This window comes from Schistocerca nitens, chromosome 4 (assembly GCF_023898315.1).
Source record: "Schistocerca nitens isolate TAMUIC-IGC-003100 chromosome 4, iqSchNite1.1, whole genome shotgun sequence".
NCBI classification, from domain to species: Eukaryota; Metazoa; Arthropoda; class Insecta; order Orthoptera; family Acrididae; genus Schistocerca; species Schistocerca nitens.
In genome coordinates, this window is record NC_064617.1 from 694,543,395 (window position 1) to 694,569,147 (window position 25,753).

Consider the following 25,753-nt stretch of genomic DNA (forward strand, 5'->3'; position numbering starts at 1 on the left):
CGTGTCTTATGTATCATGAAAACACTTCCTTTTAGTTCCCTTTCTATTCTAGGGAACAGGGAAAAGTCACAAGGAGCCAGATCCAGTGAAGAGGGTGGGTGCAATACTGTTTCCTTTGGCTAAAAACCTTTCCGACACCCAATGTTGTGGCACCAAGAGCAAGGTAGAGGAGCAAATCCTTAGATATTTACAGTGCAGCTTCTTTCCACATGGGGTCATGCAGGAGTGTTCAGTAGAGGCATTTAATGGGAGACACAATCACTAATGCCCCTTAGTTTGCTGGAAAGTAATTCTAGATACCCTTGGGTTCCCATTATATGTCACATTTTTGTTTGTAAAAATGTGTTGTTATGGTAACAGAAGTCCTTTTCAAGACTACTTCAAAACAGGTTGTGAAACATATGTACATCTTCTTGAGCAGGTGAAACACCATGATCTTGAGTAGGAAGAACACTGTTATCTTATGTATGTAATTATTAAGTGAGAATTACATGCCATTTCTGAAAATCATTTCATAAACTACTGTATCCATTGAACCTTTGGCCAACACTTATGGTCTAAAACCAAACCAGTCAAAATATGAAATGCTCTTGGTCTTGGCATACACTAGTTTGCATACCATAGGTGTCACAGACAGGAGGGTCCTCTTGCCAAAGAATGAAGCTATGTGTTAATTATTTTGCACTGCCAGCAGGTCCTCTTCTGATGTCTTCTGTCACTTTGACAGCCTGCAGTGGAACAACACATTGTGTTCCCAACATGCCTCCTTGGATGGTTGGTACACTTGCTCATTTCCCCATATTCCCAAAATTTTTGAATGTATGTGTCTTTCAGACCTACACACTACACACACATTACCAAACCAAGATTGCCTGAAGGCTCTGGAATAGTGTGGAATAGTGGAGAACTTGGATTCAATTTACTCCCCATGTATAAGGTAAAGGGATAGCTTCCTTTCTTCGTCTTTGTAATTCAAATTTGCAAATAAACATGTTCTTAATTCTTAAAAAAGTAAATTTCTGTTCTTAAAAAAATAGATATTCTTCTTGAAAACAAAATTTCATTTTGTAGGAACGAATAAATCCTGACAACACTGCCATTGTGAATGTGCCCCTCAGCAAGGAAAACCGAATCATCTTTCTAGAAGACAAAATTATGTAGTCCATGAAAGGCAATATGCTATTTGGAAATTAAATATTTCTAAATTAAATATTTCTTTGGGAAAAAGTCTGCTTGACAGAACTAAATGACATTATTCACTATATAAGTACTTCCATTTGGCTGAAGCTCCTTATATCATCTCTCATAGTTACAACTTGTATCATATACAACTGGTCTGTTTGTTATATGTTGACTTCGTTTTTTACAATGTGTGTAATCCACAATTATCAGGTGTATGGGGCACATTTAGTATGAATATTCTGAGTATGTTCCCATACATCTATTTGTGGTTTGTACAGGTAATAAGCAAGATAGACCACCATGCACACATACTATGACTAATGTACATAAAATATTTGACTGTGCATTCAAGTCCCTAAGTTGTGGCAATGGGACACACACAGCCCTCACGTATGAAAAATTAAAACTATTCTTCTCTGCCCATTCCTCCAACCTTCCAACTGTCAGAAACAAATAGTGGTGGTGAAAACTGAGAGTTTTATACCAGTTAAATTACTAAGACATAACAGACCCCATGGTACACAAAACATGTCAGAACGTAGTTGAAGAAATAAGAAAAAAGCTTACCAGGTTTAAAACAACACTGGTGGTGGTTTATATATGCTCCAGACCCAGTGTAGAATTCAGTGTGAAATGTTTTTAATAGTTACCATATTGAAACTCCATCTCAAAATCTGGCAGCAAATCTGAAGAGATTCTGGTTGTATATAAGGTATATAAGTGACAGGATGTAATCAATGTCTTTGCTGTGTGATAGCAATGGAAATGCTATCAGTGACAGTATCACTGGCAAGTCTTCTGGTCCATATTGTGCACAAATTATGTTCTATTCGCAGTATGCTGATTAAACAGCTTTATTTTTAACAACCATTAAACAACCATTCACTTGACGGAAGATCTGTATCTAAACACTGGGAAGTTACACAGCTGACACCAACACACAAGAAAGGAAATAGAAATAATTCACTGAATAATAGACTTATATCATTAATATCAATTTCTAGTAGGATTTGGAACATATACTGTAAGAACCTTCAACATCGCAGCGTGTCAGCAATCGTTGGTTAATATATTAACAAACTAAAAACCTGCCTCGACTGCGAAAAAAGCAACTAGTGTTAAGTTTTAACACAGGTTTCGGCATAGATAACTACACCTTCTTCAGAGCAACAATAAAACCCACAAGTGCCTAAGAAGACCTTTGTCAATCATTAAAAGAACACCATAGCTATACATTTATAAATGAAAAAGAAAAGGAAAACACAAACAGTACATATGTACAAAGACAAAACCACTACTTAACTTAATGGTGTACGCTCCACCTCACACCGGCCTATGTTCAATGGGCCATGACCCAAACTGCAGTTTATGGCGGGTCATGCCCCATCGAACATAAGCTGGTGTGAGGTGGAGCATACACCATTAAGTTAAGTAGTGGTTTTGACTTTGTACATATGTACTGTTTGTGTTTTCCTTTTCTTTTTCGTTTATAAATGTATAGCTATGGTATTCTTTTAATCATTGACAAAGGTCTTCTTAGGTACTTGTGGGTTTTATTGTTGTTCTGAAGAAGGTCTAGTTATCTACACCGAAACCTGGGTTAAAACTTAACACTATGTGCTTTTTTCGCAATTGAGGTGGGTTTTTAGTTTTTTAAAACATATACTGTGTTCCAACATTATAATATGCATTGAAGAAAATAATCTATTGATGAATAAGGAACATGGATTCAGAAAACATCATTCTTGTTAAACACAACTGGTTCTTTATTCACATGAAGTAATGAGTACTCTCATCAAGAAATCTCAGGTTGATTCTATATTTCAAGATTTCCAGGTGGCTTTTGACACTATTCCTCACAGGCAGTTTCTAAACAAATTGTGTGTATTTGTGATATTGTCTTAACTGTGTGACTGGCTTTACAATTTCCTGTTAGAAAGGTAACAGTTCATAACAACTGATACAAAGTTATATAATAAAACTGAAGTTATATCTTATGATGAAAAGTCCAGGTTGGAATATCATCAACTATTGAAAAGGTAGATTGCTACTCACCATAAAGACGACATGTTCAGTAGCAGCCAGGCACAATGAAAAGATTGTTACACCAGAGCTTTCAGTCAAAGCCTTCTTCAGAAAAGAAAACACACACACATATTCACATAAGCAAGCTCACCTCCCACACACATGACTGCTGTCTCTGTCTGCTACAGCCAGAATACAACTGTCATGTTGAATGAAAGCAGCAATCTGGAGTGGGACAGGGAAGGGGCAGGGATAGCAGGGTGTGGATGGGGAGAGAAAAGAATGCTGTCGTGTGGAACTTGCAGAGACTAGATGGTGGCAGGTCAAGGCTGCCAGGTGCAGCATCAGGAGGCATAGGAGAAGTTTGGGGGGGGGGGGGGGGGGGAGGAAAGGAGAGGAGCAAAGAAGGAGAAAAAGAACCGATAAATGCATTGGCAGAGAGTGGCACACAATGAAGGTGAGAGGACATGCATTGGGAGAAGATGATAGGACAGAGAGATGGAAACTGTTGGGTGGATGGTGTGGGAACAGTAGATGACCATAGTTGAGACTGGGTAATTTTAGGAGAGAAGAATTTGTTGTAAGGATAAATCCCATCTGCACAGTTCAGAAAAGCTGGTGATACAGGGCAAGATCCAGATCCCCATGGCAAGCATTACTTGCTGATGATGGTGGACCACTTAACTCACCGGTCAAAGGCAATTTCCATAGTGGACATCACCACTGAGATTACTGCCATCACCTTTGTCAGCATCTGGGTGGGATGCTTCAGCTGTCCCAGTCATATCATAACAGACAGCAGCCACCAGTCTGAGTGCGCACTGTTCACACACATCATCCGACTGTGTGGCACGCAGTTACACAAGAAGACTAGCCACTATCTGGTGTCTAACAGCATGGTCAAGTAGCTCCATTGAGCACTGAAAGCCTCCCTAACTTACCACGACACCACTTGGATGGGAGCAGTCCCACTGGTACCCCTTGGCCTGTGAGTAACACAAAACAAAAGATCATTACCTCACCTGCCAACCTTGTATAAGGACAACCTCTCACCACCCCTGGTGATATTGTGGAGAAAGTACCACAGCCTCATGGTGCCTCAACCCCACCACTGCAAGAATGTGCGCACACACGCGCGCCCACACACACACACACACACACACACACACACACACACACACACACACACACACACACGGCTGGCCTCAAACACATCCACCAATGTGGCATGGCACCATCAAAGTACTTGTAGATGCCAGTCTATGTGCTGTACATGCATGATATTGCATAGTTACATGTTACAGCCACCATTTTGGCTGCCCTACTCAGGGCTACATTGTGTGATCATCATGAGCAAGAGAACACTTGACACTAAATGTAACAGCAAGCTGACCAAAGTCTCCATCGCCCGAGTCCTGACCACTCAGACTGCTATTCACTCCTTCATCCTAGTGGAAGTCCCATCAAAGGACAATGCTTCTCTGCCATCAGTCAGGCAGAGACCGAACCCATGACTGCCAATAATGCACACATCCTGCCAGCTATCACCACACCCCCACATGCTCCTCAGCCTCACATCATTTCACCCACCCAGCTGGCACAGCAGCCCATACTGTGGCCACCACAGGTGCCAGGGTCACCCCCACAATAGCCGCAAGTGGGCTACGTCACACACGCCAGCACTGTGTCTGCTTCAAACACCCTTGCTGCATCATTAACACACTGTCCCACCATGGGATGCAGCCCACATGTGCCCCAGCCACTGAATAGGTTTAAATCTGGCACCCTAGCCATCACCTGCTGTAGAGACCCTGTCTCCAGTGGGCAACCACATCAGCAAATTGTCTCCAGTCGAGATCCAGACATCACCTCCTGCATAACTGGCTGCTTATCTGTCACGGCTTTTGGACTGCTGTTTGCATCCCTGTGCCTCTGTCATGTCGGGCATCAAAGTTGTATCAACTTCCACATCCATTTTTGTGTTATTTATTTATTTATTTCATGTTCTGTAGATCCAGTTAGTGAATCAATTACAAGGATATGGAACATGTCAAATTGTATAGGTTTCAATTTAAACTTACAATAAATACAAGGGCAATTCAATGCCAAATTGTACATAGTTTAAGTAAGACATACTATAAATATAGTAATAGATACAATGCCAGCTAGGTAACATAACAACCATTTAACAGAAAAAGGAGTTTCAAATAAAGATTAAAAATAAGAGCACAAAGTTAAATCAGACATTAGGCCTACAGGAGTAAATACAGGTACAGCCAATCTGTTGTTACAAAAAGTGTGCTAATGCTCAAATGTACAATAAAATCAATTGAACTACTTCTAGACACAATAAGTTTAGTGATGGTATACATTTTCTTCCAAATATACATCCACAGTATAAAAAGATTTCTCTGTCAGGTAATCTTTGAGAACTTCTTTAAATTTTGGCAGTTATGTATGAACACATTTTATATGTGGTGGGAGAGGATTGAACAGCTTAATGCTGGAGTAGTAAACTCCTTTTTGTACCAGAGTGAGACGTTTCATTTCGAAATGTAGATTGTTTTTGTTTCTGGTGTTATAGCCATGGAATTTACTGTTGTCTTGGTAGATAGAATAATTTTTGCACACAAAAGTCAGCAAGGAAAAAATATACTATGAGGCAGTTGTTAGGATACCTATCTTCTGAAACAAGTGCCTGCAAGAGTGTCTTTGCTGGACCCCACACATTATTCTGATTGCTTTTTTTTTTTTTTCTTTTTTTTTGGATGGTGAATACTTTTTTTGCAAGTGGTTTGTTCCCCCAGAATATGGTAGCATATGACATCAATGAGTGGAAGTAGCCAAAGTAGGCAACCTTAATTGTGTCAACTTCAGCCACTGAAGAAATTACCCATAATGCAAATGTTGCAGAGCTAAGTTTTTTACATAAATGAAGAATGTGAACTGACCAATTACATTTGCTGTCTATATACGCACCCATGAATTTTGTATTTTCAACTTTCTGTATTGGTTGATCTCTACATTTTATTTTAATTTCATCAAGATTATTTTGTGATGTATGGAACCTCATATAATGAGTTTTATTTTCATTGAGTGAGAGACCATTTGGGGAGAACCAATTTAAGATGTCATTAAAAACAGTATTTGTAGTTTGTTCAAGATTGTGATCTATCAAATCGTCAAGTAGAATTGCGGTATCATCAGCAAACAGGGTAAATTTGCTGTTTGTCTCAGAACAAAGAGGAAGATCATTAATGAAGATGAGGAAAAGCAGTGGGCCCAAAACGGAGCCTTGAGGCACACCACACGTTATTGTGCCCCATTCAGACAAGGCAGGTTCTCCAGAAGAGCCATTTAGCATTACAGTCTGCTTCCGATCCTTTAGATATGATTGTAGCCACAAGCCAACAGTACCTCCTAAACCATAGTATTCTGCCTTGTTCAAAAGAATTTGGTGGTTTACACAGTCAAAGGCTTTCGTAAGATCACAAAAAATACCCACTGGAGACATTTTTTTGTTAATGGCTTCCAAAACTTGGTTGCTGAAAGAGAATATTGCTTGTTCAGTACAAAGACCGGCACGAAAACCAAACTGATTTTTGCTTAAGATACTGTGGAAGTTGCGATTGTCTACAATCCTCCTGTGCATGATTTTTTCAAGAATTTTTGAGAAGGTAGTTAATAGGGATATTGGGCGATAGTTTGTAACAATGCTTTTATCACCTTTTTTAAAGAGAGGAATCACTACAGCCAATTTTAGTCTGTCAGGGACAATCCCTTCTTTTAGGGATGTATTGTATATGTTGCATAAGATGGGACTAACAAATTTATAACAGTGTTTCAGTATTTTACTAGAAATATTGTCCACACATCAAGCCCTCTCCACTGCTGGGTTTATGTGTCATAGTTCCATACTTGAACAAGTACAGACACTTCACATAGTATCTGTGCCTCCACTGTTGAAGCATCGAGGTCAGATGTGATGTGCTAGTGCCCTATCACTGCTGACAGACTCGTCACCATTCCGCTCGTGCAGGCATCACTACGAAGTGTGCACATTCCAAACACCTGTCACACAAGCTGGCCACAGGCTGGATGCCCACACTTTCTTGCAGCTCCTGAGCTGTGCTCTCCGAGGGGGGATCTGTGTGATCTTTGTGGCAGCTGTACCACAGAAATGCGTAAATGGCAGAACTACCATTGCAGCCCACACAAAGTGTGCAGCATCTGCAATCTGCTGATGAGCAAATTTACCATTAGTCCAAATTCTGGAAACTCTGTGGCATGTGTGGGAGCAAAGGAAACAGAGCAGTGCAAGCTGGGCAATGGTACCATACAAATGCATGGTACAATTCTGATTCTGCAAGCCGTCGACCTTGTGAGTCAAGCTCAATGCGAGCTCCTCACCAATGTGTGTGGATGTTTATTTGGTGTGTCGACTTGTTTTTGTTTTCATTTAATCTTATCTGCAAAGTGCATGCTGTGCCACAGGTCATAAAGAAAATTTGCTTCATTTTGGGCACATGTCCACTGTCCTCCTGTGGTCATGTGACTGGATAATGCACTGAGGAGTTATTCCTTTCAGGATCAGTGTTCAAATGAAACTACTGTGTAAACACCATCTTCTGTGATCACCAGCTAATAGACATTGTAAACAGATTTCATTTGACAGTTGTTTCGTTTACTCTTTTGTGGAAAATAAATATATATGGCAAACACACTTTATCAACTCCCATCACCATACTGTCACCACACCCTCTTCCACGAGCATAGTGCAAGGGTGCAGCAGTAAAGCTGGCTCACTGCATGAGTGACATGTAAGTGGTGATACCTGCACATTCCCACTTCTTCCCTATTTGTGCAGTCATTCACTCAATTTTGTTGTGGTGTATATGCCTACCTCATTGTCAGTTCATAATGGATTCCCTTCTATTTAAAGAACCTTTTCATTTCATTTGACAAATGTTCACGTCCATCTCACAGTGCTGTAACTCAGAGTAATGTCACTGTGTACTAGCTCCAGTGGACATCGTGCTGAAGTCCTCTTCTGATTGTGTGAAAGTCTTGTTTGCTTCCCTTCCATACAGATGGTGCACAATTATGCTGTCTTCACATCTTCAATGTTCATACCATTCACATGTTTTGGAAGCTCTTTTTCATTTCATTGCACTATGTTGCCTTCAAAGTAGTTCCTGTGTTTGCAGTGTTAATCACAACCTGTCTTTCAAGTGTTTGCACTGTATCAACACCTTTTAAGTCATTCACAAAGTGCTCACTCACAGCAAGGTCCAAAAACCAGGGAACAGCTTTATTAAATGCACCACTCACAAAACAACATGCATCTGAACTCACAGAAAATTCTTTACTTACAATTTACTAAATTTGCAGCACTTTTTTTGTTTTTGCTTCTTTTATTACAGTCAGCTCCTTTGTGTGCAAATTAATCACTCGTATGACATTTAGAACAAAGTTGTTTTTTCTGCCTGAAGTTCACTAATCATTTTGGCCGATATTTGTGAATTTGTTTTTCCATTGAGTTCTCCGATGATAAACTTTTTCTGTACATGTTAATCACTGTATTCTGTCCTGACTCCACTGTAGGTCTCTTCTTAGAGTTTGTGTGTTTACTTTGACCCCTAAACATAACTTTTCATGAAACTTAACTTCAGATTTTCTGTAGATAATTTCTCAAGTACAGTTCCAATGTTATCATATTCCTGAGGCATTGTTAACTAAAGATGACATAGCATCAGTTTCTTTAGCTACTGCAACTGTTCACCACAGAGCCTGTGTCAACCAGTCAAATCATAAGAAATGCACAATCATTGTACTTTTTGCTGGACTGAACTTCAATTGCAGTAACTGTTTATGTTGAAGTAACTGAGAAGCGTTGTTTTTTCGTTCAAATGTGTCACACAAGTTTTTCCACATTCAAACCACACTGCTGCAATCTTTCATGTATTCCAAGTGGCTGTCTGAAATTTGTTATATTGTTTCTGAACAATACTTTTGTCACATTTTCTGAGATTTTTTAGCTTTCTCTGTTCAATTATTTTCCATGTCACTATCTAGAAACTTCATTTGCCTGGGTATTTTTCTGCAGTGAGGTCAAACAAATTTAATTTGTCTAGCAGAAATTTCCAGTTTCTGAAATTGTTTCCATTGAAAAGTGGAACTCAGATTCATCTGACATCTTGACATTCCAACCTGAAGAACTTTCAAGATATAACATCAACAATACTACAAAAAGCATAGATTGCTACTCAACGTAAGTGATACGTTCAGTAGTACAACAAAAAGACTTTTATACATGAGCTTTCAGCTGAAGCAATCCTCAGAAAATAAATATTCACATGTTCATGCAAGCAAGCACATCTCCCACATAAATGATCATTATCTCTGGCCATTATAGCCAGAATGCAGCTGTCACATTGAATAAAAGCAGCAATCCAGAGTGGGGCAGGGAAGGGGAGGGATAGCAGGGTATGGGTGGAGGAAGAGAAGAGTGCTCCGTCTGGCAGACTGCAAATGGGGACTGCAAATGGGGAAACCACTGAGCTCAGCAACTTTGACATAGGGCAGATTATTATCACCTGGAGCCAGTGAATGAGTATCTCAAAAACAGAAAAGCTGGTTGAATGTTCATGTGCTACAGTCATGAGCAGCTACAGAAAGTGATAGAAGTACAGAAAACTACCACTAGATGCCAAATTGTTGGATGACCATGAATCTTCACAGAATGTGGGGATTGGAAGCTTGCCTGCTCTGTAAAGTAGGATTCACATGCTGACCCACCAACGTCACCAGTTATGATGCAATGGGCATGGGATCATCAAGATTAAACCATGGATCAATAGAAATGTCTTGGCTCAGTGGATGAAATATGTTTTTACTACACCAGGTCAGTGTAAGTGTCCACAAACACCATGATTGAGGCAAATGGCTGCTCAGAGTGTGTAATGCACCATGGATGCAAGCCACTGGGAGCAGTGTTACACTATGACAGACATTCCCCTGAGCTTGCATGAGATCTATGGTAGCAGTAGAAGACAAGCTGATGACTCCTGACCACCTGCATCACTTCATGCTTGATGTCTTCGCCAACGGTGATATATTTCAGCAGCATATTGTCTGTGTCTCAAAGCCTGAACCATGCTTCAGTGGTTTGAGCTGCATCATTGTGAACTCACATTGATGTCTTGGCCACCAAATTCGCCTGATTTGAATCCCATCACAGTGTACAAAAAACAGTGTCCAGTTATTTACAGGAATTACGTGACTTGTGCATAGACATCTGGTGCCACATACCTTAACAATTGTACCAAAGGCCAGTAGAATCAATGATATGCAGAGACAGTGCTGTATTATGTTACAAAGATGGCCCAACAAGCTATTAAGAAGGTAGTCATAGTGTTTCGGCTCACCAGTGGGCATACTGGATGTATGAGTACTGGTTGTATACACATGGTTGACAACATATGGAAGTTTGGTTCTGGTTCTGTCATGCTCGCATAGCCTAATGGTAAGGCGACTGCTTGCGATAACTGAGAAATGTGGATTCAAGTCCTCTTCCAGCACAGATTTTCATTGTCATCATTCTACTATAAAGCTGATGGTTTTCCATATTCATAATTGTAAATACATTTTATGTATTAAAACACTGAGGTTTGTGTTTTTTTATCTGTAGACGATATTATCATGTCAGGAATTGACGATTTATTAAACTGTGATTGTCAGCACCTGTCTTTTTTGCAATTATTCTTGAAGTCTGAGAGTATTACACCAGCCTCATATATTCAACACATCAAGTGGAATAATACTGTCATGGCTGACTCTCTCTCCCATGGAGCTCAATAATTCTGTGAGAAAGTCTCCTATTCCCAGAGCCTTGTTTGTAGTTAAGTTTTTCAGTATTCTGACAAATTCTTCTTGCAGTATCATATCTCCCATTTGATCTTCCATTACTTCCACTTTTCATTCTGTAATGTTGTCCTCAATTTTATTTCCTTTATTTAGATCTTCTATGTGTTCCTTCCACATTTCAACTTTCCCTTCTTTGCTCAGTATCGACTTGTCATCTGAGCTCTGGACACTCATAAAGCTGCTTTGCTTTCATTAAAAGGTCTCATTACCTGTCCTGTAAGTAGCATCTATCATTTCCCTAGTCATACATGTTTCTACATCATTCATTTGTTCTCTAACCATTTCTGCTTTGACAGTTCTCATTTTCTGCCAATCTCATTTGTTAGAAGGCTGTACTTTCTTTCGCCTGTTTCTTATGCTGAATTTTTATTTTCTATTCTCATCAGTTAGATTTAGTGTCTCCTGTATTATCCAACGATTTCTACTGAGCATTGCCATTTTACCTATATAATCATCAGCTGCCATTAGTATCCAAAGGTATCCAGTCCTTTCCCCTTTCCAGTCAAATATTGCATAAGGTCCCTCTGAAACCCTCAACAACCTCTGGTTCTTTCAATTTAGCCAGGTCCCATCTACTGCAATTCCTATCTTTATATAATTCCTTCAGTTTTAATCTGCAGTTTGTAATCAATAAATTATGGTCAGAGTCCACATCTGCTGTTAGAATGTCTTAAAGTTTAAAATCTGGTTTTGAAATCTCTGTCTTATCATTATATAATTGATCTGGAACCTTTCAGTGTCCCTAGGTCTCTTCCAAATACGCAACCTTCATTCATCATTCTTAAACCAAGGCTGTTGGTGCTGATTAAATCATGCAAAATTCTAGAAGGTGGCTTTCTCTTTCATTCCTTTCCCCCAGTCCATGTTCTCCTACTGTTTTTCCTTCACTTCTTTTCTTACTATCAAGTTCCAGTCTCTTATCACAATTAAATTTTTGTCTCCCTTAACTACCTGAATAATTTCCTTTGCCTCATCATACATTGTTTCAGTCTCTTCATCACCTGCAGTACTAGACTAGTACTACTGTGATGGGTGTTGGCTTGATGTCTATCTTGGCTGTGATAATGTGTTCAATGTGTTGTCTGTAGCAGGTAACCTACATTCCTGTTTTCTTATTCATTATTAGGGCAACACCAGTATTACTGCTATTTGATTTTGTGTTGATAACCCTGCACTGATATAACCAGAAGCCCTGAGGTTTCTGCTACACTTCATAATTCCCGCTATACATAACTTCAACCTGTCCATTTCCCTTTTTAAACTCTCTAACCTACCTACCTGATTAAGGGATCTGATACTCCACTCCCCAGCTTGTAGAATGCCAGTTTGTTTGATCTGATGACAACATTCTCCTGATTAGTCTCTGCTCTGCATTCCAAATGGAGCTATTTTACATCTGGAATATCTTATTTATTTTATTTATTTATTGTTCCATGGGACCAAATTAAGGAGAAGTCTCCATGGTCATGGAACGAGTCAATACATGAAATTATAACACGATAGTAGAAACAGATAAAATGAAATACAAGAAACGTATTCAGGCGACAATTTGTAAGTTTAAATAAAGAAAATCAACAATGTAACACTGGAATTTGCTTAATTTTTCAGCTCTTCCAGGAGCTCCTCGACAGAATAGAAGGAGTGAGCCATGAGGAAACTCTTCAGTGTAAACTTAAAAGCGTTTGGGCTACTGCTAAGATTTTTGAGTTCTTGTGGTAGCTTATTGAAAATGGATGCAGCAGAATAGTGCACTCCTTTCTGCACAAGAGTCAAGCAAGTGCATTCCACATGCAGAGTTGATTTCTGCCTAGTATTAACTGAGTGAAAGCTGCTAACTCTTGGGAATAAGCTAATATTGCTAACAACAAATGACATTAAAGAAAATATATACGGTGAGGGCAATGTCAGAATTCCCAGACTATTGAATAGGAGTTGACAAGAGGTTCTTGAACTTACACCACATATAGCTCGAGCAGCCCATTTTTGAGCCAAAAATACCCTTTTTGAATCAGAAGAATTACCCCAAAAAATAATACCATATCACATAAGCATATGAAAATATGCGAAGTAGACTACTTTTCGTGTTGAACTGTCACTTATTTCAGATACTGTTCTAATGGTAAATAAAGCAGCATTTAGTTTCTGAACAAGATCCTGTACATGGGCTTTCAACAACAGCTTACTATCTATCCGAATGCCTAGGAACTTGAACTGTTCCGTCTCACTTATAATATGCCCATTCTGTCTGATCAAAATATCAATTCTTGTTGAATTGTGAGTTAGAAACTGTAAAAACTGAGTCTTACTGTGATTTAGCATCAAATTATTTTCCACAAGCCACAAACTTATTTCATGAACTACATTATTTGATAATGTTTCAATATTACACACAAGATCCTTCACTACCAAGCTGGTGTCATCAGCAAACAGAAATATTTTTGAATCACCTGTAATACTAGAAGGCATATCATTTATATAAATAAGAAACGGCAGTGGCCCCTGCACCGACCCTTGGGGAACACCCCACTTAACAGTGCCCCATTGGGACTGAACATCACTACCACTCTCACTATTGTGGAGAAGTACCTTCTACTTTCTGTTCTTAAAGTAAGAGGCAAACCAATTGTAAGCTACTCCTCTTACTACATAATGGTCCAACTTCTGCAGTAATATTTTGTGGTCAACACAGTCAAAAGCCTTCGTTAAATCAAAGAAAACACCTAGCATTCGCAACCTTTTATTTAATCCATCCAAAACCTCACAGAGAAAAGAGAATATAGCATTTTCAGTTGTTAAACCAATTCTAAAACCAAACTGTACATTTGACAGCAAATTATGTGAATTTAAATGCTCCAGTAACCTTGTATATGCAACCTTCTTGATAACTTTAGCAAACACTGATGCCATAGAGATAGGTCTATAATTGTCAACATTATCCCTGTCTCCCTTTTTATAAAGTGGCTTCACTACCGAGTACTTTAATCGGTCAGGAAACCGACCACTCCTAAAGGAAAAGTTCAAGATAAGGCTAAGTACTGGGCTAACATACATAGAACAATACTTCAGTATTCTGCTAGATACCCCATCATATCCATGAGAGTTCTTGGTCTTTAGTGATTTAATTATTAACTCAATCTCCCTCTTGTCAGTATCATGGATGAGCATTTCAGGTAACAGTCTCGGAACACTTTTTTCTACTAGCGCTATATGATTCCCTGTTGGGACTAGGTTTCTATTTAGTTCACCTGCTATATTCAGAAAGTGATTATTAAATACTGTACATATATGTGACTTATCAGTAACACAGACGTTCCCACTACGCACTGATTCTATATCCTCGACCTGTCTCCGCAGACCAGCCACTTCCTTTACGACTGACCATATGGTTTTAATTTTATCCTGAGACTTAGCTATTCTATCTGCATACCACATACTTTTTGCCTTTCTAATAACTTTTTTAAGCACCTTACAATAATGTTTGTAATGGGCTGCTGCATTTAGATTTTGACTGTTTCTAATATTTTGATATAACTGCCACTTTGTTCTACAGGATATTCTTATCCCTCTAGTCAGCCACCCAGGCTGCCTGTTTGTGCTAGTACCCTGTTTCGAATGTTCTAATGGAAAGCAACTTTCAAAGAGCACGAGAAAAGTCTTGAGGAAAGCATTATATTTATCGTCTACTGTATCAGCACTATAAACATCTTGCCAATCTTGTTCCTTGATAAGGTTTACAAAGGTCTCTACAGCAACTGGATCAGCTTTCCTAAAAAGTTGATAACTATATTTAACATGAGTTGCAGCACAAAAATCTTTTAGAGTTAAAACTTGTGCATCATGATCTGAAATGCCATTCACTTTTTTGCTAACGGAATGCCCTTCTAGTAATTAGGAATGAACAAAAATGTTGTCTATGGTTGTTCTACTGTTCCCTTGCACTCTCGTTGGAAAGAATACGGTTTGCATAAGATTATATGAATTAAGGAGGTCTACCAGCATCCTTTTCCTTGCACAATCACTTGTACAATTAATATTGAAGTCACCACATATAACTAACTTTTTGTATTTCCTATAAAGTGAACCAAGAACCTCTTCTAGCTTTAGCAAAAATGTAGTGAAATTGGAGTCTGGGGATCTATAAATAACAACAGTTAGAAGTTTAACTCCACTAAATTTAACCACACCCGCACAACATTCAATTACCTTTTCAGTGCAGTACTTTGAAACATCAGTTGAATCAAATGGGATACCGTTTTTCACATACATAGCTACTCCCTCACAGCGCAAAGAGCTCCTAGAAAAGCTGCCAGCCAACCTGTATCCTGGTAAAGGAAGCCTCTGAATTATCTCCTTATTTAAGAAGTGTTCAGATATACCAATAATTTCAGAGTCAACATCTATAAGCAGTTCACTAACTTTATCTCTAATACCTTGTATATTTTGATGAAATATACTAATTCCCTCATTACTTGGATACCTAAGCTTTGTCGAAAGTGGTTTCTTTGTTAGAGAGACTTCCCTTAAGCAGGAATACCTATCAGCTGACTTCAATCTAAAAAAGGTGCAGCTCTTAACACCCACTAGTACAGGAATTTTCCCATGAGTGATCCCTCCACCCCCACCTATGCTGTCACATATAAGCTTTGCCAACCTCCCCTTTCCATACCTGTTGAAGTGCAGGCCTTGTCTAGTGAAACCCATCCTGCTGATAGACTCCACTGACACCACTGAAATGTGACTCATGCCTTCTGTCATCAGCGCACCCCCAAGTCTCATGTTATTATGCTTGACGGCTGTATTAAGATGAGGCTGTTCGTGACGCTGTAAGAGGATGCTATCATCATTAAGCCCTACGGTGGAGCTGTATGCCCTTGGGAGAAAACTTAAGGCTGTAACTTCTCTTGTTTTGAGTCTAAAAAATTACATATTATTTGTTTTTTATGCATATTCATATTTCCCATTACCCTCAGTAGGCTAAATTATCTTTAAAAATGACAGTGCAATAAAATATGGTTAATTGCACATTGAGTTGGATTATGAAAGATTTTGCTTAATTTTCTGATTCGGAATTTCAATTCTCTAAAGCAAAGCAATATGACAATACTGTTATAGCATGGCAGTGGCCATTATTGTGTGTAGTAAAGGGCTTCATGTGCTGTCAAGATTGGTGGTGGAGCAAACAAAAGACTATTTCCTTGAATGTTTCCAACAACTAGCAACTTCTCTTGATGCAGATCTAAGGAGTTTGTGTACCAAGAAGAGTTTGACAGATAATGCTTCATTAGAGATCATGACTATTTGTGTTCATGATGCCTCCTTTTCCATCAAAATTATAACATAAATTAATACCTTGGGTTAAATTAGCTGATGCTTTCACTGCTTGTTCTACACTGAGTGTATAGCAAGCAGATTGGGTGCTCTGTAAAGTCCCAACTCCATCAAAATAATACATGCCAATGCACACGCAAAAAATAAAGCACTGTAGTTGTCTAAGGAACAAATGTTATTGATTAAGATGCAAAGAACTCCAAACTCCACAAATGAATCTTTCCATAATAATCACTCTGCTATGGATGCAGCATACATACCAGGCTGCCTGAATATCATGATTTCTACAAAAGTACTGAGGGCAACAGATTCCTGATTGATTAATCAACATTAAGGAAAAGTGTGTGGCATTATATAAGTAACCACTCATATGGACAGCCTTCGTCAAACCCTGTTGTTAAGTTTTGTTGCAATCAGTCACTCCATAAATGATAAATTCCTTGGATGTGTGTAGCTCCTGATCCTCTTATTAGAGATGATGATGCTTGTTGAAAGTGTGATAATCCTATGTTCTAGAGACGCCTGCAGACGGTGAGTTGTGTCACCAAAACCAGCTGCAGCTAAATAAAACTATTATCCACATCGGATGTTGTTATTGTTGCTACACGGTATCAGTGAGTAATGAGCTGCATGAAATAGAATGACCACAGTGGTTCAGTTACAGGCAAGGCAGGTGGTAGACTTCAGTTCATTGTCAGGATACTGGGAAAATGTAGTCTCCTTTGTAGACTTACAATTGAACATATACAAGGAAAGGTGGCACAAATAGACACAGGTTTGTTTGACTCATGAAAGAGCTTCACAGAAATGTTGAAAAACCTGAAACTGCAGTCTCTCAGAGGTAGACTCTAGCTATCCCGCAAAAGCCAACATACAACATTTCAAGAACCAGTGTTAAGAGAAAAATCTAGCTATATCCTTCAGCCCCTAAATATTGCTCTTGTACAGACCACAAAGACAAAATTAGACTAATTACAGCATGCAAAGAGATGGTGACACAGTCAGTCTTTCCATACTCCATACACAGTTGGAACAGAAAGGAATCCTGACATATAGTACGATGCTAAGTCATTTGGTTACATGCTACAGACTTGACCTCAGTGTTGATGGCTATTAAAATCTACATCTGTGGCATAATCATGCATATTGTATATTCTCTTATAAAAACACAGGCAACTCTGTGCAGAAATGTGTTCACTTGTACAATAAATAAGATTAGACAAAAAAGAAATGAGACTGCTCACATGGCTAAGGAACTGTGTGTCATAGTATACTAATATGCAGCTGTTTTTTGATGTTGAAGAGTCCTTAGAGTGCTATGTTTCAATCTTGTTCATGAGCTTGTCAATCACTCAGCACCTCTACTATATGGTGAGTTGTTGCCTTTGTCCTTTCCATTGGTTGTTAACTTTGTCAGTCAGGTTAGTTGATGGGAAATAACAGAATTTCTCTAATATGTAAGATGCTATGGAAAGTAAAGGCTGAGAAGGCAGAGTTTATTAAATCCCTTACTTTACTTCAGTTCATAAGATTCTCTTTTGGACCCTGAACACAGTAAATGGCAGTAGTGAATAATTTTACAATTTAAGTGAATAACTCAATAGCAAACTAAGATTTGATTTTCCATGCGATGTGATTTCTCAACTACATCTCAACAGGAAAGGGAAGGGGAAACTGGCTGGGGCAATAGCAGGAAATTTAAGGGGGGGAGGCACTGCCATGAATGGTAAAATATCAGTGGTTACAGGTGTTGGAGCAGCACCTTTTTTAGGATAGGTAAGACAGAAAGATGTCAAGTTCTACGAGAGGTCAGGATTGAAACAAATCTTCAGTTAAGGAAAGAAATTAAACAGCACAATTCTAGCACATTGGATCACCAATCACAGCTGTCAATTATAAATTTTCACCAATCACCAGAAATTTTATCTCCACCAAGTTGTATCTCAGTCCTAGGTAATTGCATTGATGAATTAAAGTCACCCAACCCAGTTGACATAATCTGCCTCTCTGAACACCATGTGACTACTGGTATAGGAACTAGGCCTAAGCACAATGAGAAACTCAGACAGGAGAGTACTGCAAATGTTAGAATAAGGAAAGATTCTCATAAAAGTATAATTAAAAATAATGTAAGTATATTTAATCAAAATATTGGGAGTTTAAAGAATAAAATAGATGAGCTTCTGGTTTGTTTAGAAGATTTAGAAGCTGAGGATGAAATAGATATACTATGCCTGTCTGAGCATCACATTGTTACTGGTATGGATAAGGTAAATGTAAGTGGATATAAGCTCTCTGCACATGTAATGAGAGAAAATATGGAGAAAGGAGGAGTTGCCATATATGTCAAAAGTTATCATTGTGCAAAAAGTATAAAAGCAAAAAAGTTTTGTGTAGAGAAACATATGGAAGCATGTGCCTGTGAGCTTAAATTACATAAAGGCCCATTTATAATTGTAACTGTATATAGGTCCCCATCAGGAAGTTTTCATCTGTTTCTGAAAAATTTGGACTCCTTGTTGTGCTATCTGTCAGACAGGGGGAAGCAAATTATTATTTCTGAGACTTCAATGTAGATTCTCTGAAAGAGGGTAATAGGAAAAATGACCTTGAAGTATTACTCAGTTCTTTCAATTTGACACCCGTTATTGATTTTCCTACTCAGGTGGTAAAGGATAGCAGCTCACTGATAGATAACTTCTTTATAGACCAAGATAAGTTTAACCAGATAAATGCTCAGCCTGTTGAGAATGGTCTTTCTGATCATGGTGCACAGCTAGTTACAATATATGACATAGCTCCATTCAGCAATACTAAACAGTCCTCCAAAGTAGTACGTTCAGTCAACGATTTAACAATTGCAAATTTCAGGGAAAGCCTACAGCAGTTAGACTGGGATGAGGTGTACCGTGAACCTGATGCCAATTTAAAATATAATTTATTTCATGACATTTTTGTAAATGCATTTGAAAACTGCTTCCCCATGAAAATAGTTAAATATACTCATAAGAAACTTTGTAACAAACCATGGCTTACTAAGGGTATAAAAATATCTTGTAACCGGAAAAGGGAAATGTATCTGACAGCAAGAAAGAGTAGTGAGCCAGAAACTATCAAACATTATAAAAACTATTGTGTTATATTAAGAAAAGTTATTAAAAAATCCAGAAGTATGTGTATCATGTCTGAAATCAGCATCTCTGACAAGAAAATTAAAACAATTTGGAATATTATTAAAAGAGAAACAGGTCAACCAAGAGCACAGGAAGACAGTATTACCATCAAATTGAATGAAAACTTTACGAACAAAAAGTCAGAAGTTGAAAATATTTTTAATAATCATTTTCTAAATGTTGTGGATATAGTAGGATCCAGGTGTTCATTAGAAGATGCTAGGCTGTTAATGGAAGAGGCCATACCTATGCAATTTGATACAATTGAAATCTCACCCACTTCTCCTTCTGAAATTAGGAAAATAATAAACTTGCTTAAAAGCAAAAACTCACATGGAATTGATGGCATTTCCAGCAAAATACTAAAAGCTTGTTCTCAACAGATAAGTAAGATTCTCAGCCACCTACGTAATAGCTCTCTGGAACAGGGCATTTTCCCTGATAGACTGAAATATGCTATTGTTATACCTTTGCATAAAAAGGGGGATAGATCTGATGTCAACAATTACTGTCCAATCTCCCTTCTAACAGCTTTATCCAAAATTTTTGAGAAAGTAATGTATTCAAGAGTAGCTTCACATATCTGTAAAAATGAAGTACTAACAAAATGTCAGTTTGGTTTCCAGAAAGGTTTTTCAACAGAAAATGCCATATATGCTTTCACCAATCAAATTTTGAATGATCTGAATAACCGAATACCACCCATTTGGATTTTTTGTGATCTCTCAAAGGCTTTTGATTGTGTAAATCATGAAATTCTGCTAGACAAACTCAAATATTGTGGCATGAGTGGGACAGTGCACAAATGGTTCAATTCATACCTAACTGGACGAGTGCAGAAAGTTTAAATAAGCAGTTCTCATAATATGCAAAGAACAGCACATTCCTCAGACTGGGGAACTATCAAGAATGGGGTTCCACAAGTGTCAGTCTTGGGTCCTTTGTTGTTCTTATTATATATTAATGACTTGCCATTCTATATTCATGAAGAGGCAAAGTTAGTTCTCTTTGCTGATGATACAAGTATAGTAATCACACATGACAAACAAGAATTAACTGATGAAATTGTCAATATTGTCTTTCAGAAAATTACTAAGTGGTTCCTTGTAAACGGACTCTCACTGAATTTTGATAAGACCCAGTACATACAGTTCCGTACAGTGAATGGTATGATGCCATTAATAAATATAGACCTTAATCAGAAGCATATAGCTAAGGTAGAATATTCCAAATTTTTAGGTGTGTCCATTGATGAGAGATTAAATTGGAAGAAACACATTGATGATCTGATGAAACGTTTGAGCTCAGCTACTTATGCAATAAGGGTCATTGCAAATTTTGGTGATAAACATCTTAGTAAATTAGCTTACTATGCTTATTTTCACTCATTGCTTTCATATGGCATCATATTTTGGGGTAATTCATCACTGAGGAATAAAGTATTTATTGCACAAAAGTGTGTAATCAGAATAATAGCTGGAGTCCACCCAAAATTATCCTGCAGACATTTATTTAAGGATCTAGGGATATTCACAGTAGCTTCTCAGTATATATACTCTCTTATAAAATTTGTTATTAATAACCAAACCCAATTCAAAAGTAATAGCAGTGTGCATAACTACAATACTAGGAGAAAGGATGATCTTCACTATTCAAGATTAAATCTAACTTTGGCACAGAAAGGGGTGAATTATACTGCCACTAAAGTCTTTGGTCACTTACCAAATAGTATCAAAAGTCTGGCAGATAACCAACAAGTATTTAAGACGAAATTAAAAGAATTTCTGAATGACAACTCCTTCTACTCCATAGAGGAATTTTTAGATATAAATTAAGAAAAAAAAATTATTAAAAAAATTAAAAAACACAAAAAAAGTTGTTATATTAACTTAAGTGTGTTGTTAAATTAACTTAATTATGTCATGTATTGGAAAATTTGACTCGTTCCACATCATTACAAAATATCGTATTCATGATCCATGGAACTAGTATTAATCTAACCTAATCTATTCATGAGAATGCACAAGTGTGTCTTCTACACTAGGCAAGTCCTTAGTTATCAAAACTGATTTTGTTCTTGTTTGTTGGTAACTGTGTAATCAGCAAGCTCCAGCAAAAAAGTTTATTCAGTAAATACATTTTTGTACAAACAGTATTCATACATTTTTTTTTCCTTTATCAGAAACAGAACTGTATTAGTTATATATTTATGTTCTGTATTTACAGAAAACTGTTATTTAAATTTGTGAAATTATGTATTGTTTTTTGGAAACATGATGAACAAGGTAAGTTACAGCACCTGATGCCATTTTTCCAGAATAAGCATGTTGAAGTATTTCTGCAATCTCACATCTGATATTCCCGGATACTTGAAATGACTAAGATTGTCAACAAAAATCACAGTGTTTAAATGCATTCATAAATATTGCTGTTTAATAAAAACAGATAAATAATATAATTATAAAAATTGGTAGCATTGTACATTTCTCTTATATAACTTTCCAGAAGAGTATCACATCATCAGCTAAAACATTTTTCTAGATTTCTCATCTGTGATCTATATTATAAAATACCTTATGTAGCATTGTGTACCAAGTACAAGATAAAATAAGACCATGTGACATGTATTCCTATAAACTGAACTTCCACTGTAACTAAGTTTTAAATGTTGCATGTAGGGTGAATATGTGTAGAAGTATTTGAAGTACCTTTGCTTTTGCTAAATATATTATCTAGAGTAATTCAAACAAATCACTTATTACATCATCAGCACAAAACTTGAATGCATTTCATTTATGTGCTAAAAGCCTCTGCATATGCTTAAGAGTATAATGTAGCAACAAGCTACTAACTGAATTTATTTCATTTCACCCAAGCTGCAGGTGATACAATTTTTGAGTGACTGTGTGATGTGTATCATAAATTAACTTCTGTGATAACATCTTGCACAATATTAGTTGTAAATATATTTATAACAGAACTTAATAGATGATAAATCACTAACATAATCCATAGGAGCATTGAGTATGAGCAGGATAAATTTTTTCCGTTGTTACACTACTAGTATTTTATTTTCTGTGTGTGCCTCTCTTTAATATTACAACTTGTTCATCCATGAAAAATTACTGTCATAAGCTTTTATTTTATTTATTTTTTTCTTATTCTTCTAGTTCTACTTTATGTCTGAAGCTGTTAGTGCAGCTTTTTTGAGATATGTCTAGACATTCTACACTGCCTACTTAGAATAGAATTTTACATTTATGTATTTATTACATTTAGTTGTCACATATAACTTAAACAGAGGCTGTATTTGTGCTTACTAAGAATGCTACTGTCAAAAATTAACATTATTTTCTTACATTGGGAACCAACAAATCTACATTACTATTACTGGTAACATATAACTACTTACTGTTATCATAGCTATTTCCATAGGTGTCTACAAGGGGTGGAGGGAGGGGGGGGGAGAAGGGGAAAGAGGGGCCATTGTGCCCCCTCCCCTGAATCTGTCATACACTATTGAATAGATAACCATCAGTTCTGTGGTACATAATAAGTTTTCTGTGTCACCTATAAAATTTAGTTCTTGTGGCATGACGGGTCTCAAAACTGACCCATTCATTTGCATCAAAAATGGCAATTTTATAATCTTACATCATAGGAGGGTGTGGTAAAAGGTAATGCCTCCAGATTTTTTATGTGGAAATTCATAAACCTTTTTAAATAAAACAAATATTATTAACATTCTACATGACTACATATTTATAGCCCTCTGGTGCTAGAGGCCTCCGTATTGTGATGCATAACACAGTGGTGTATAATGTAACTGTATCAGTGCATGAGAAACAGCGTGCTGTAATTGAGTTTCAAATTCAGAGAGTTCATCCACATATGGCGCATCCACACCTTCAGCATAACAAAGCCAGACCACATGAGTGCTGCAACATCCGCAACAATCTGGTACCTTGGGTTTGCTGTCATCAACTGTCTTCCATACAGTCCCGACTTTGCCCCATCTGATTTTCACCTGTTTTTAAAACTTAAAGTATACCTTCAAGAACTTCACTTGCATAGTAATGAATTGGTCCACACAGAGGTGAGGTTGTGGCTCCTTCAACGAAGTCAAACATTCTACAGTGATTGTATCAGCAAACTGGTCTTTCATTGGTGGAAATGTGTTTGTCACCAAGGTGACCATGTTGAGAAATAAATATGTAGACATGAGGTAGAAATCCAGATGGCACATACTGTGAAGCAGCCATTTAAATCTTGCATGTTATGCTCTGCTGCATGTTGTGCCACTGGGTGGTCCATCTTCTTTTTGGCAACAGTTTGGCGGTGGCCATTCATTCTAGTTGACAGTTGGTTGGTTGTCATATCATTGAAAAATGCTGTGCAGTGGTTGCAGTAGAGCTGGTATATAACATGGCTGCTTTTACAGGTGTTCCAGCCTCTCATGGGGTAGGATAAGCCTATGATGGGACTGGAGTAGGTGGTGCTGGATGGGTGGTTTGAGCAGGTCTTCCATCTGGGTCTTCCACTTGGGTATGATCCCTGTGGCAGGGGACTGGGGGTAGAATAGTGATGGACTAGGATGTTGTGGAAGTTGGGTGAGTGGCAGAACACCATTTTGGGAGGGGCTGGAAGTATTTTGGGTAGAATGTCTCTCATTTCAGGGCATCATGATGGATAATCAAAGGCTAGATGTAGGACATGGCTCAGTTGTTCCAGTCCTGGGTGGTATCAGGTGACAAAGGGGGTGCTTCTTTGTGGTTGGTTCTTGGGATGGATGTTTTAAGTTCTTTAAGAGTTTTCACATAAAAAATCTGGAGGCATTACTTTCAGTGCACTCTTGTGCATTATGAACAGTATGCGAACAGTATTTTGCATGCCAGATCCCACAGGGAACTTCCAAGTCTGTGGGTACATCCTGTTGATTCCTTGGGCACTACATATGGCATTGTGGTGGGATCTAATTATGATGTTGTCTCCTGTGTCACTGAATGCAGGAGACAGCTTCCCTCTTCTGAGAGAGCATGGTTGTTACCAGTATCAAGTCTTTAGGTCATGGCTCCGTGTGTAGCATGAGATGGGCCTACAAATGTACTGTCACTCTGATGTTATGGTTACATCTGTCAAGCATGCACTTCTAGCTATCCATCTGCTGTGGCTGTTGACTCCAACTGCCTTTGCTATGCTGCTTCTTAGCCTTCTGTTGTAAATTCATATTGTTCAGTGGATGGAGATTGACTGATAGGATGACACACTATGCAAGCCTTTGTTGAAATGGCATTGGTGCTATCATCTAGGATCTGCTATGTTGTCTCACATTGCCAATATCTCCCAGATGTGTCTTCTCATGTTAATTAATTTGCTGCTAGCCAGCATCAACCACATCTGCATACAGTGGGAATCACCAAATACTGTGTTATGGTGTACCTTTACATCATATGCACATTCGTAGATATGCCTTCTCCCAATTTGATGCCAGTATATGGCATAAGTGTCATGGTCCATCAAGAAGCATGTACTCTTCTTGGTGGAGAGGAGGGTAGGTTTGAGGAACCTATTCCCAGACTTTTTATGTTGAGGAGGAAGCTGTACATGTGCCTTTCTTTTTGGACATCATCTCATCATTTCTACCACAGGAGGAACATCTTATTAAAAATTTGCTGTTTGCTTACAGTACATGTTATATTCTGCACATGATTATGTTCTTCTCTCTTCATGTAGTACATCACACATCATTTCACATCTGCAGATCAAATTAGTGTACTCTGAGCATTACTGCACTACCTCAACTGACACCGTACCAAAAGTCTCTGTGAACTGGAGATGTATCCCATTTAGCATGCTAACAACTGTTCTCAGTGGTATCATTATCAGGAGGCTTTGTGCATAAGAACTTGTACAATATCCTATTATTGTAGTTAGGATAGTATTACAATACATCCTTATTGTTTACATAGATATTTTCTATAGATGACTGACTAGGCTAATTATTTTGTTCATGATATTCCCACATCTCTTACTCAATTCTTCAGTCTATGCACTATAATTCTGTCAATCATCTAAAATTATGCCTAGGTAGCTGGTGACAGACCTTTTTTTTAAGGACC

The 25,753-nt window shown here is 37.9% G+C and overlaps 1 protein-coding gene across 4 annotated transcripts in view; it reads left to right on the plus strand.

Annotated features, from left to right (window-relative positions):
* Positions 1 to 25,753, plus strand: part of LOC126253191 (uncharacterized) — a 181,147-nt gene that overhangs the window by 42,144 nt on the left and 113,250 nt on the right. Inside the window, exon 1 of one of the 4 annotated variants that reach the window (XM_049954357.1) lies at positions 59 to 163. The exons of 2 other annotated variants lie outside the window; for them this stretch is intronic. The gene's annotated coding sequence lies outside the window, so the exon portion shown is untranslated. Of the gene's footprint in view, positions 1 to 58; positions 164 to 25,753 lie in introns of those variants that run through there. One more of the 4 variants, XM_049954358.1, reaches the window with a different exon arrangement.